The 14,734-nt window shown below is 45.2% G+C and overlaps 1 long non-coding RNA gene across 1 annotated transcript; it reads right to left on the bottom strand.

Annotated features, from left to right (window-relative positions):
* Positions 1-11,401: 11,401 nt before the first annotated feature.
* Positions 11,402-11,845, bottom strand: LOC129815948 (uncharacterized). The gene is made up of 3 exons (XR_008753498.1): positions 11,789-11,845; positions 11,642-11,688; positions 11,402-11,435 (listed from the first exon to the last, which is right to left on the bottom strand). It is a non-coding gene; the product is annotated as an uncharacterized LOC129815948 (long non-coding RNA).
* Positions 11,846-14,734: the final 2,889 nt, after the last annotated feature.

The following is a 14,734-nucleotide window of genomic DNA, read 5'->3' on the forward strand; positions in this document are numbered from 1 at the left end:
GATTTATTTTCCAACACACAGAAAAACGATCATGCCCTAAACACACGGGCGCATGAAAAGAGAAGTCCAAAACACCGGACTAAACTGTTCCGAGAAAATACCACAATCCACTTCACAATCCAACACCAACATAACAGAAAACAAGCCCGCACAACAGCCAGCGGGCTACCTGCCCATAAATAGCCTACCCACCAAACTAAACTCAAAACAAGGGGAACCCAATCAGCCCAAACTAACAGAAACAAAAAAGAAAGGAATCGATGGCAGCTAGTAGGCCGGTGACGACGACCGCCGAGCGCCGCCCGAACAGGAAGAGGCACCATCCTCGGCGGGATTCGTGACACCCCTAGCGTCAAGAGGTTAAAGTCATTACTTAATGTGTCGAGTTTACAGTGCCTTGCAAAAGTATTCATCCCATTGGCGTTTTTCCTATTTTGTTGCATTACAACATGTAATTTAAATGGATTTTTATTTTTATTTCATGTAATGGACATACACAAAATAGTTCAAATTGGTGAAGTGAAATGAAAAAAACGACTTGTTTAAAAAAATTCTATTAAATTAAAATCGGAAAAGTGGTGCGTGCATATGTATTCACCCCCTTTGCTGTGAAGCCCCTAAATAAGATCTGGTGTAACCAATTACCTTCAGAAGTCACATAATTGGTTAAATACAGTCCACCTGCAATCTAAGTGTCACATGATCTGTCACATGATCTCAGAATACCTGTTCTGAATGGCCCCCAGAGTCTGCAACACCACTAAGCAAGGGGAACCACTAAGCAAGGAGCACCACCAAGCAAGGGGCACCATAAAGACCAAGGAGCTCTCCGAACAGGTCAGGGACAAAGTTGTGGAGAAGTACAGATCAGGGTTGGGTTATAAAAAAATATCAGAAACTTGAACATCCCACGGAGCACCATTAAATCCACTATTAAAAAATGGAAAGAATATGGCACCACAACAAACCTGCCAAGAGAGGGCCGCCACCAAAACTCATGGACCAGGCAAGGAGGGCATTAATCAGAGAGGCAACAAAGATACCAAAGATAACCCTGAAGGAGCTGCAAAGCTCCACAGCGAAGATTGGAATATTTGTCCATAGGACCACTTTAAGCCATACACTCCACAAACCTGGGCTTTACGGAAGTGTGGCCAGAAAAAAGCCATTGCTTAAAGAAAAAAAATAAGCAAACACGTTTGGTGTTTGTCAAAAGGCATGTGGGAGACTCCCCAAACATATGGAAGAAGGTACTCTGGTCAGATGAGACTAAAATTTATTTTTTTAGGCATCAAGGAAAACGCTATGTCTGGTGCAAACCCAACACCTCTCATCACCCCGAGAACACGTCTCCACAGTGAAGCATGGTGGTGGCAGCATCATGCTGTGGGGATGTTTTTCATCGGTAGGGACTGGGATACTGGTCAGAATTGAAGGAATGATGGATGGCGCTAAATACAGGGAAATTCTTGAGGCAAATCTGTTTCAGTCTTCCAGAGATTTGAGACTGGGACGGAGGTTCACCTTCCAGCAGAACAATGACCCTAAGCATACTGCTAAAGCAACACTCGAGGGGTATAAGGGAAAACATTTAAATGTCTTGGAATGGCCTAGTCAAAGCCCAGACCTCAATCCAATTGAGAATCTGTGGTATGACTTAAACTCACAGACAATATTTTGACAGTTTTGGAAACTTTGGAGTGTTTTCTATCCTAATCTGTAAATTATATGCATATTCTATGATCTGGGCCAGAGAAAATGTCCGTTTACGTTGGGCACGTTATTTAAAAAATAAAAAAATCTGACCCTAGCGCTAAGAAGTTAACACATGTCTTGAGGTCGACATCAATTCTTACTGACCTCCAGGCAATGACCTGGAAATTATCTGATGACATAAGACTCATTCTGAACAGGTTCAAATCAAGTTTTATTAGTCACATGCGCCGAATGAAATGCTTACTTATGATCCCCTAACCGACAGTGCAGTTAAAAAAAATACGGCTAAGAATAACATGCTAACCAGACCGGACACGTCGCGTGCGTGAGTGTCGCAAACAAAATTTAGAAATCCATGTTATTCAATTATTGCACCCATACTGCTCGCGCGTGCCAACGAGCGTCTGTGATGCCAAGGGCTAAAATAAAATTCGGTTCTATTTCTGACGCAGATTGCACTGCAAGTCCCGCCTCTCCCATCTCCTCATTGGTTTAAAGAAGCAGGTACCCACGTGCCATCTCCTCATTGGTTATACCCACGTGGGTGTCTGAAAGACGACTGTTTTGCCGGTTGTCGTGGTAATACTATGAAAGTTTAGATGTGATCACCATCTAAGTTCAAAGATTAAAAATCCTGGAAGGAGGAGAGATGACTAAAAATGATTTGGTTGGCCGTTTTATGTGTGGATTAATTGTCGGAGTAGAGGACCTTGTGCATTTCAGGTAAAATAACATCTCAATGTTTATATCCCAGACAAATTAGCTAGCAACAGCAAGCTAGCTAAATATGACAGATAAGTTAGCAAGTGCAAGCTAACTAGCTAAATTGCCATACATGTTTAATGCTTTTCGACCTGTCCCCAAATTATTGTCATTGGTTCAGAGTTTGTTTTGATATTTTAACCTGCGTGTCATGATCGCATTTGGTGTAGGGGGGCAAAATACATTTATGCACGATAGCGCACGATGGCGCACGCGTGCAACCGGTTTGGATTCTGTGTAAGAGATAAAAGTAACAACAATTAAAGAGGAGCTGTAAAAAATACCAATATACAGTGGGGAGAACAAGTATTTGATACACTGACGATTTTGCAGGTTTTCCTACTTACAAAGCATGTAGAGGTCTGTAATTTTTATCATAGGTACACTTCAACTGTGAGACGGAATCTAAAACAAAAATCCAGAAAATCACATTGTATGATTTTTAAGTAATTCATTTGCATTTTATTGCATGACATAAGTATTTGATCACCTACCAACCAGTAAGAATTCCGGCTCTCACAGACCTGTTAGTTTTTCTTTAAGAAGCCCTCCTGTTCTCCACTCATTACCTGTATTAACTACACCTGTTTGAACCTGTTACCTGTATAAAAGACACCTGTCCACACACTCAATCAAACAGACTCCAACCTCTCCACAATGGCCAAGACCAGAGAGCTGTGTAAGGACATCAGGGATAAAATTGTAGACCTGCACAAGGCTGGGATGGGCTACAGGACAATAGGCAAGCAGCTTGGTGAGAAGGCAATAACGGTTATTAGAAAATGGAAGAAGTTCAAGACGACGGTCAATCACCATCGGTGTGGGGCTCCATGCAAGATCTCACCTCGTGGGGCATCAATGATCATGAGGAAGGTGAGGACCTGGTCAATGACCTGAAGAGAGTTGGGACCACAGTCTCAAAGAAAACCATTAGTAACACACTACGCCGTCATGGTTTAAAATCCTGCAGCGCACGCAAGGTCCCCCTGCTCAAGCCAGCGCATGTCCAGGCCCGTCTGAAGTTTGTCAATGACCATCTGGATGATCCAAAGGAGTAATGGGAGAAGGTCATGTGGTCTGATGAGACAAAAATAGAGCTTTTTGGTCTAAACTCCACTCGCCGTGTTTGGAGGAAGAAGAAGGATGAGTACAACCCCAAGAACACCATCCCAACTGTGAAGCATGGAGGTGGAAACATCATTCTTTGGGGATGCTTTTCTGCAAAGGGGACAGGACGACTGCACCGTATTGAGGGGAGGATGGATGGGGCCATGTATCGCAAGATCTTGGACAACCTCCTTCTTTCAGTATGAGCATTGAAGATGGGTCGTGGCTGGGTCTTCCAGCATGACAACGACCCGAAACACACAGCCAGGGCAACTAAGGAGTGGCTCCGTAAGAAGCATCTCAAGGTCCTGGAGTGGCCTAGCCAGTCTCCAGACCTGAATCCAATAGAAAATCTTTGGAGGGAGCTGAAAGTCCGTATTGCCCAGCGACAGCCCTGAAACCTGAAGGATCTGGAGGTCTGTAGGGAGGAGTGGGCCAAAATCCCTTCTGCAGTATGTGCAAACCTGGTCAAGAACTACAGGAAACGTATGATCTCTGTAATTGCAAACAAAGGTTTCTGTACCAAATATTAAGTTCTGCTTTTCTGATGTATCAAATACTTATGTCATGCAATAAAATGCTAATTAATTACTTAAAAATCATACAATGTGATTTTCTGGATTTTTGTCTCTCACAGTTGAAGTGTACCTATGATAAAAGTGTACCTATGATAAAAATGACAGACCTCTACATGCTTTGTAGGTAGGAAAACCTGCAAAATCGTCAGTGTATCAAATACTTGTTCTCCCCACTGTATACAGCGGGGTGTCGGTACAGAGTAAATATGCGGGAGCACCGGTTAGTTGAGGTAGTATGTAAGTGTAGGGAGAGTTCATTAAAGTAACTACGGTATGCATAGATGACAACAGAGAGTGGCAGTGGTGTGTGGGGGGGGGGGGGGGGGGGGACAATGTGAATTGTCTGGGTAGCCATTTAACTAGATGTTCAGGAGTCTTATGGCTTGTGGGTAGAAGCTGTTTAGAAGCTTCTTGGACCTGGACTTGGCGCTCTGGTACCGCTTGCCGTGTGGTAGCAGAGAGAACAGTCTATGACTAAGGTGGCTGGAGTCTTTGACAATTTTCAGGGCCTTCCTCTGACACCGCCTGGTATAGAGGTCCTGGGTGGCAGGAAGCTTGGCCCCAGTGATGTACTGGGCTGTTTGCACTACCCTCTGTATTACAGACTCGGACAGGGAGAGATTGAAAATGTCAGTGAAGACACTCGCTAGTTGGTCAGAGCATGCTTGCAGTACAGGTCCTGGTAATCCATCTGGCCTTGTGAATGTTGACTTGTCTAAAGGTCTTACTCACATCGGCTGCGTAGAGCGTGATTGCACAGTCTTCCAGTACAGCTGGTGCTCTCATGCATGTTTCAGTGTTATTTGCCTCGAAGCGAGCATAGAAGTAGTTTAGTGGGCATAGCGGGATTTCTTATAAGCTTTCGGGTTAGAGTCCCGCTCCTTGAAAGCGGCAGCTCTAGCCTTTAGCTCAGTGTGGATGCTGCCTGTAATCCATGGGTTCTGGTTGGGGTATGTACGTACGGTCACTGTGGGGACAACGTCATCGATGCACTTATTGATGAAGCCAATGACAGATGTGGTGTAATGCCATTGGAGGAATTGGAGGAATCCCGAAATATATTCCAGTCTGTGCTAGCAAAACAGTCCTGTAGCTTAGCATCTGCTTCATTTGACCACTTTTTTAGTCACTGGTGCTTCATGGTTTAATTTTTGCTTGTAAGCAGGAATCAGGAGGATATAATTATGGTCAGATTGGCCAAACGGAAGGTGAGGGAGAGCTTTGTATGCATCTCTGTTTGGAGTATAGGTGGTCCAGAGTTCTTTTCCCTCTGGCTGCACATTTAACATGTTGATAGAAATGAGGTAAAACTGATTTAAGTTTCCCTGCATTAAAGTCCCCGGCTACTAGGAGCACCGCCTCTGGAAGAGCTTTATCTTGTTTGCTTATGGTGGAATACAGCTCATTCAATGCTATCTTGGTGCCAGCCTCTGACTGTGGTGGTATGTAAACAGCTACAAAGAATATAGATGAGAACTCTCTCGGTAGGTAATGTGGTCTGCAGCTTATCATGAGAAACTCTACCTCAGGCAAACAATGGCTCAAGACTTCCTTAGATATCGTGCACCAGCTGTTGTTTACAAAAATACATTGACCGCCGCCCCTTGTCTTACCAGATGCCGCTGTTCTATCCTGTCAGTACATCGTATAACCAGCCAGCTGTATGTTGATATTGTCGTCGTTCAGCCACGACTCCGTGAAGCATAAGACGTTACAGTTTTTTAATGTCCCATTGGTAGTTAAATCTTCCCAATAACTCGTCCTTTTTATTGTCCAGAGATTGCATGTTTGCGAGCAGAAGGGAGTGGGGGTTTATTCGATCGCTGCCTATTCCTCAGAAGGCAGCCCACCCTCCGGCCTCCAGCCCTTCACGCAGATCACTGGGGTCGGAGCCTGTTCCCGAGCGAGCCGTATATCCTCTGCCTCTGGCTCGTCAGAGTCGTTAAAGAAGAAAAAGGATTCTGCTAGTCCGTGGTGAGTATTCGCAGTCCTGATGTCAAATCAAATCAAATCAAATTTTATTAGTCATATACACATGGTTAGCAGATGTTAATGCGAGTGTAGCGAAATGCTTGTGCTTCTAGTTCCGACAATGCAGTAATAACCAACAAGCAATCTAACCTAACAATTCCACAACTACTACCTTATACACACACAAGTGTAAAGGGATAAAGAATATGTACATAAAGATATATGAATGAGTGGTGGTACAGAACGGCATAGGCAAGATGCAGTAGATGGTATGGAGTACGGTATATACATATGAGATGAGTACTGTAGGGTATGCAAACATAAAGTGGCATAGTTTAAAGTGGCTAGTGGTACATGTATTACATAAAGATGGCAAGATGCAGTAGATGATATAGAGTACAGTATATACATATGAGATGGGTAATGTAGGGTATGTAAACATTATATTAATTGTTTAAAGTGGCTAGTGGTACATTTTTACATAATTTCCATCAATTCCCATTTTTAAAGTGGCTGGAGTTGAGTCAGTATGTTGGCAGCGGCCGCTAAATGTTAGTGGTGGCTGTTTAACAGTCTGATGGCCTTGAGATAGAAGCTGTTTTTCAGTCTCTCGGTCCCTGCTTTGATGCACCTGAACTGACCTCGCCTTCTGGATGATAGCGGGGTGAACAGGCAGTGGCTTGGGTGGTTGTTGTCCTTGATGATCTTTATGGCCTTCCTGTGACATCGGGTGGTGTAGGTGTCCTGGAGGGCAGGTAGTTTGCCCCCGGTGATGCGTTCTGCAGACCTCACTACCCTCTGGAGAGCCTTACGGTTGTGGGCGGAGCAGTTGCCGTACCAGGCGGTGATACAGCCCGACAGGATGCTCTCGATTGTGCATCTGTAGAAGTTTGTGAGTGCTTTTGGTGACAAGCCGAATTTCTTCAGCCTCCTGAGGTTGAAGAGGCGCTCAGAACGCACCCTTGTGGGGCCCCAGTGTTGAGGATCAGCGGGGTGGAGATGTTGTTACCTACCCTCACCACCTGGGGGCGGCCCGTCAGGAAGTCCAGGACCCAGTTGCACAGGGCGGGGTCGAGACCCAGGGTCTCGAGCTTGATGACGAGTTTGGAGGGTACTATGGTGTTAAATGCTGAGCTGTAATCGATGAACAGCATTCTCACATGGGTATTCCTCTTGTCCAGATGGGTTAGGGCAGTGTGCAGTGTGGTTGCGATTGCGTCGTCTGTGGACCTATTGGGTCGGTAAGCAAATTGGAGTGGGTCTAGGGTGTCCGGTAGGGTGGAGGTGATATGGTCCTTGACTAGTCTCTCAAAGCACTTCATGATGACGGAAGTGAGTGCTACGGGGCGGTAGTTGTTTAGCTCAGTTACCTTAGCTTTCTTGGGAACAGGAACAATGGTGGCCCTCTTGAAGCATGTGGGAACAGCAGACTGGGATAAGGATTGATTGAATATGTCCGTAAACACACCAGCCAGCTGGTCTGCGCATGCTCTGAGGACGCGGCTTGGAATGCCGTCTGGGCCTGCAGCCTTGCGAGGGTTAACACGTTTAAATGTTTTACTCACCTCGGCTGCAGTGAAGGAGAGCCCGCAGGTTTTGGTAGGGGGCCGTGACAGTGGCACTGTATTGTCCTCAAAGTCTGGGAGCAAGACATCCTGGTCCGCGACGGGGCTGGTTTTCTTTTTGTAATCCGTGATTGACTGTAGACCCTGCCACATACCTCTTGTGTCTGAGCTGTTGAATTGCGACTCGATTTTGTCTCTGTACTGGGACTTAGCCTGTTTGATTGCCTTGCGGAGAGAATAGCTGCACTGTTTGTATTCGATCATGCTTCCGGTCACCTTGCCCTGGTTAAAAGCAGTGGTTCTGATGTCCAGAAGTTATTTTCGGGTTATAAGAGATGGTAGCGGCAACATTATGTAAAAAATAGTAAAGAAATAAGTTACAAACAACGCAGATAAACAAACAAAAAACACAATCGTTGGGGGCACGTAAAACATCTGCCTTCTGCTCCAGTGCCATTTTAGGATGCAGCCTACCCGGATAATTGGTTTCTTTCCTTTGGTATGTGTGCCTGTGTAAGCACAAAGCACACGTAAACAGAACATTTAAGAATTTATGCTCAGATCACTTAATGGTCCGAACAAAATACCAGCCTTAGTAAAGTTGAAAAGATATTCGTAGGCCTTTTTACTCTACAGCTACAGTACTCACCAGTTTCTCCAGAGAGGTCCATAGGTCATCCCTGTAGACTGCCGAAGCTGGTGTCTTATAGCTGTGGACTTCTCATGTAGTTATCGACTTAGGATAGTGCCCTAGCAACACATCGCAAATTAGGAAAGCCCTAGATATGACATTAGACAATGCCATGATAGGGTCATTTTGCCAAGACATTGGACGTATATAGAATACAATCCAATTAGATGAAGGTGTGATAACTATATTTTGTATATCTTTTGTCTATGCTTTCATTCCTTTTAATTTCCTTTGACACTTAAGAAGTGATAGAGCCATAAACAAGTTCCCCCTGCAACCAGTGCCACAACACCGCTCATTTGGGCGAGAAATGTAATTATGTGTTTCATGAGTGTGTGTGCGTTGTTAACATCTGCCTATGTTACTGCCCAGATCCACCAGGCTGGACGACCAGATGACGGGTCCGGAACAGCGATCCTAATCCAGACATCTACTGCCCACCCTTGTGGCGGCCTGCTCCATTTGCAGAAATCCTACCCGGGTCAACCACCAGAGGGGGACTGAGGGGGACTGTACACCAACCGGACATCCACTGTTCATCCTTGCATGTACCCCTGACTGTAGTTTGCAGTGTGGGGCAGGGCTCAATGTGGGTGGAGTTTGACCCCGACCACCTGTACTTTTTTTTGTCCATCTGAAGTTTGAGTCACACACTGAATGCGAACACACACATTTGTGCAAGGCACACGTGGAATACAAACATATTTCATTTTTGAAATTTTGAATTTCGTAAGAAATATTATATTAAATGGTACCAGCTCGTGTTGTAACACTTTTTGCTTCATGCTGTATTTGAGACAAGCTACTGATGTTGCAGTGAACAACATTCTTGTTATGTACAGTTTTAGTCCGAAGTTTAAATACGCTTCGGTTGGAGTCATTAAAACTTGTTTTTCAACCACTCCACAAATTTATTGTTAACAAACTATAGTTTTGCCAAGTCGGTAAGGATATCTACTTTGATCATGACACAAGTATTTTTTCCATAAATTGTTTACAGACAGATTATTTCACTTATAATTCACTGTATCACAATTCCAGTGGGTCAAAAGTTTACATACACCAAGTTCACTCTGTCTTTAAACAGCTTGAAAAATGTCAGAAAATTATGTCATGGCTTTAGAAGCTTCTGATAGGTTAATTGACATAATTTGAGTTAATTGGAGGTGTACCTGTGGATGTATTTCAAGACCTTCAAACTCAGTGCCTCTTTGCTTGACATCATGGGAAAATCAAAAGAAATCAGCCAAGACCTCAGAAAAAGAATTGTAGACCTCCACAAGTCTGGTTCATCCTTGGGAGAAATTTCCAAACGCCTGAGGGTACCACGTTCATCTGTACAAACAATAGTGCGCAAGTATAAACACCATGGGACCACGCAGCCATCATACCGCTCAGGAAGGAGACGCATTCTGTCTCCTAGAGATGAACGTACTTTGGTGTGAAAAGTGCAAATCAATCCGAGAACAACAGCAAAGGACCTTGTGAAGATGCTGGAGGAAACAGGTACAAACATATCTATATCCACAGCAAAATGAGTTCTATATTGACATAACCTGAAAGGCCGCTCAGCAAGGAAGAAGCCACTGCTCCAAAACCACCATTAAAAAAGCCAAAACGGTTTGCAACTGCACATGGGGACAAAGATCGTACTTTTTGGAGAGATGTCCTCTGGTCTGACGAAACGAAAATAGAACTGTTTGGCCATAACAACCATCGTTATGTTTGGAGGAAAAAGGGGGCGTCTTTCAAGCCGAAGAACACCATCCCAACCGAGAAGCACAGGGTTGGCAGCATCATGTTGTGGGGGTGCGTTGCTGCAGGAGGGACTGGTGCACTTCACAAAATAGATGGCTTCATGAGAACGGAAAATGATGTGGATATATTGAAGCAACGTCTCAAGACATCAGTCAGGAAGTAAAAGCTTGGTCACAAATGGGTCTTCCAAATGGACAATGACCCTAAACATACTTCCAAATTTGTTGAAAAATGGCTTAAGGACAACAAAGTCAAGGTATTGGAGTGGCCATCACAAAGCCCTGACCTCAATCCAATAGAAAATTTGTTTGCAGAAGTGAAAAAGCGTGTGCGAGCAAGGAGGCCTACAAACCTGACTCAGTTACACCAGCTCTGTCAGGAGGAATTTGACAAAATTCACCCAATTTATTGTGGGAAGCTTGTGGAAGGCTACCCGAAAAGTTTGACCAAAGTTAAACAAGTTAAAGGCAATTCTACTAAATACTAATTGAGTGTATGTAAACACTTAACCCACTGGGAATGTGATGAAAGAAATCAAAGCTGAAATAAATAATTCTCTCTACTATTATTCTGACATTTCACATTCTTATAATAGAGTGGTGATCCTAACTGACCTAAGACAGGGAATTTTTACGAGGATTAAATGTCAGGAATTATAAAACACTGAGTTTAAATGTATTTGGCTAAGGTGCCTGTAATCTTTCGACTTCAACTGTATGTCATATACTGTTAAAATTGTGTTGATAAATGTTATAACTTAATTATATTATTTAATTGAGCATATATATAGAGTTACTACCTATCCTGAGTTATAATGCTATTTACTTTCCTCATGAGAATGGAGACAGACTATACTATATAGACATACTGACACGCTGCATGTGCTTTTGTACATTAAGTTATACCAGCTCCAGAAAAGAGATCAGCAACTCGAGTGACTTCTACGTCATCTTTACTAAACAACATAAGACAATTAACAATTGAAACAATTAACACAGCAGACAAAAACAAGGTTTGACCACTCCTCAAAAAATGGCTTCAATCAAAAGAGGCAAAGACAATAATTGTATTGTTGTCAACTGCCTCCACATAGAACATCTCATAATCTCTCTGTAACATGAATGGTTCTTCATCCAGGCCATCATACAACCGTTGTTCTTTAAGGGTTGTAATGCGCTCTTCCCCGTCCATCCCAATTACACTAGGGAGGATAACGGTTCCTTTAAATGTTTGGCGTTCGCACCACCTTGCTACCTCTAGAGTGTCCCTTAGAAGAACATCTGCTTCCTTGAAGAAAAAGGAAGAATTAATATTAGTAGTGCCTCATTGGGTGATCAAGAACAATTACACCCCACTTTCACAATACCACCATGCAAACAAAAGTCACTATTACTAAAGGGGTTTTCAGTGATATCTATAACTACTAAGTCATCACAGCTATTATATCTTTCCATACATCAAGCCGTCAGCATTACACACAATAGACTACATACCCAGTTCATAGCTCCCAGTTCGCCGTGCATTTTGTTTTCAGTATCGTCTAGAAAGTAAACAGATTGTGGTCATTACGTCATGTAAGGGAACCTCTAGGGATGGGTGTCAAGAATGCACCTTACTTTAGCTAATAGCCTATACAGTACCTGATCCTGCAGAGCTGGATGCTGATGTGACATTATGTGTACCATCCAAGCTCATCATTAAGCTTGAGGCCCTGGGTCTCAACCCCGCCCTGTGCAATTGGTTCCTGGAGTTCCTGACGGGCCGCCCCCAGGTGGTGAAGGTAGGAAACAGCATTTCCACTTCGCTGATCCTCAACACTGGGGCCCCACAGGGGGGCATGCTCAGCCCCCTCCTGTACTCCCTGTTTACTCATGACTGCGTGGCCATGCACGCCTACAACTCAAACATGAAGTTTGCAGACGACATAACCGTAGTAGAGAATAAAAAGCTCTCTATGGTCATGGTGTGACAGTACCCCCCCCCCCCCCCCCCCCAACGGTGCGGACTCTGACCGCAAAACCTGACTCAATAGGGGAGGGTCCGGGTGGGCATCTACCGTCGGGGGCGGCTCCGGTGCGGGGCAAAGTACCCACTCCGCTCGCAGATACGTCATCTTCCATGGCGGCTCTGGTGCGGGGATCCTCGCCGGTGGAACCTGGACTGTAGATCGTCGCCGGGGACTCTGGACTGGGAACCCTCACAGGAGGCTCTGGACTGGAAACCCCGCTAGAGGCTCTGGACCATCGACCGTCGCTGGTGGTTCCGGATCGTGGACCGTCTCAGGAGGCTCCGGAACATGGACCGTCTCAGGAGGTTTACGAACCGTGGACCGTCTCAGGAGGTTCCGGACCGTGGACCGTCTCAGGAGGTTACGGACCGTGGACCGTCTCAGGAGGTTACGGACCGTGGACCGTCTCAGGAGGTTACGGACCGTGGACCGTCTCAGGAGGTTCCGTACCGTGGACCGTCTCTGGAGGTTCCGGACCGTGGACCGTCGTTGGAGGTTCCGGACCGTGAAACGTCGCCGGAAGCTCTGGACTGGGAACTGTCGCAGGAAGCTCTGGACTGGGAACTGTTGCCGGAAGCTCTGGACTGGGAACTGTTGCCGGAAGCTCTGGACTGGGAACTGTCGCCGGAAGCTCTCGACTGGGAACTGTCGCCGGAAGATCTGGACTGGGGACTGTCACCGGAAGCTCTGGACTGGGGAGGCGCACTGGAGGCCTGATGCGTGGGGCCGGTACAGGTGGCACCGGGCTGGTGACACACACCTCAGGGCGAGTGCGGGGAGGAGGCATAGGACATACTGGACTGTGGAGGCGCACTGGAGGCCTGATGCGTGGGGCCGGTACAGGTGGCACAAGGCTGGTGACACGCACCTCAGGGCGAGTGCGGGGAGGAGGCACAGGCCGTACTGAACTGTGGAGGCGCATTGGAGGCCTGATGCGTGGGGCCGGTACAGGTGGCACCGGGCTGGTGACACGCACCTCAGGGCGAGTGCGAGGAGCAGGGACGTACTGGACTGGGGACACGCACTCCAAGGAGAGTGCGATGAGCAGGGACGTACTGGACTGGGGACACACACTCCAAGGAGAGTGCGATGAGCAGGTACAGGACGTACCTGACTGGGAAGGAACTTAGAAAATCTAATTTTTTGGTTGCATACACAGATTTGCAGATGTTATCACAGGTGCAACAAAATGCTTGTGTTTCTAGCTCCAACAGTGCAGTAGTAATTAGCAAGAAAAAAAGTTATACACAAAAATAACCCCCCCCCACAATAAAAATAAATAAATAATAAAACACACATTTTGCTACAGACAGTACACTCTTACACCATACCCAAACTGGTTGCGTGCGCAAATTGATTTTGTCCCCCCACAACAAACGCAATCACGACACGCAGGTTAAAATATCAAAACAAACTCTTAACCAATTATATTAATTTGGGGACAGGTCGAAAACCATTAAACATTTATGGCAATTTACCTAGCTAGCTTGCAGTTGTTAGCTAATTTGTCCTATTTAGTTAGCTTGCTGTTGCTAGCTAATTTGTCCTGGTGTCACGCTCTGACCTTTATTTCCTTTGTTTTGTCTTTATTTAGTATGGTCAGGGCGTGAGTTGGGGTGGGCAGTCTATGTTATTTGTTTCTATGTTTAGGTTTGTTCATTTAGCCTGATATGGTTCTCAGAGGCAGGTGTTTTGCATTGTCTCTGATTGGGAGCCATATTTAGGTTGCCTGTTTTCACTGTTGGTTTGTGGGGTGTTTGTCTTCCGTGTCAGTGTTTGTCGCCACACGGGACTGTTTCGGTTAGTTCTTTTGTATTGTGTCTTGTTTTCGTGGATTATATTAAAACATGGAAATTTACCACTCTGCGTATTGGTCCTCCGATCCTTCTCGCCTCTCCTCGTCAGATGAGGAGGAAGAGATAGACAGCCGTGACACCTGGGATATAAACGTTGAGTTGTTATTTTATCTGAAATGCACAAGGTCCTCTACTCCGACAATTAATCCACACATAAAACGGCCAACCGAATCGTTTCTAGTCATCTCTCCTCCTTCCAAGCTTTTTGTAATTTGTACTTTATATGGTAACTTTCATAGTTACCACGACGACCGACCGAACTCAGTTCATCTTTCAATCACCCAGGTGGGTATAACCAATGAGGAAATGGCACGTGGGTAATAGCTTCTATAAACCAATGAGGAGATGGGTGAGGCAGGACTTGCACCGCGTTCAGCGTCACAAATAGAATTGACTTCTATTTTAGCGCTTGGCAACGCAGATGCTCGTTGGCGCGCGCGAGCAGTGTGGGTGCAATAATTGAATAACATGTATGTTTACATTTATTTTGCAAAACTTGCGCTCGTGACACGAGCGGTGTGGTCAGCATGTTAGAGAAAAGGGTTCCAAAAGGGTTCTTTGCAGAGTGACCAAGAACAGTTTTGATCAGAATAACCTTTCTTGGAAAAGGGTTATTTGTAAGTTAAAGGGTTCTCCCTAAAACTTTTAACATCCTAAGAACCATTTTGGGAAGAAAGGGTTCTTTGATGATTCTTTGGAAGACAATAAGGATTCTTTGGAAG

The sequence above is a fragment of the Salvelinus fontinalis genome, chromosome 18 (assembly GCF_029448725.1).
Source record: "Salvelinus fontinalis isolate EN_2023a chromosome 18, ASM2944872v1, whole genome shotgun sequence".
Taxonomy (NCBI): Eukaryota; Metazoa; Chordata; class Actinopteri; order Salmoniformes; family Salmonidae; genus Salvelinus; species Salvelinus fontinalis.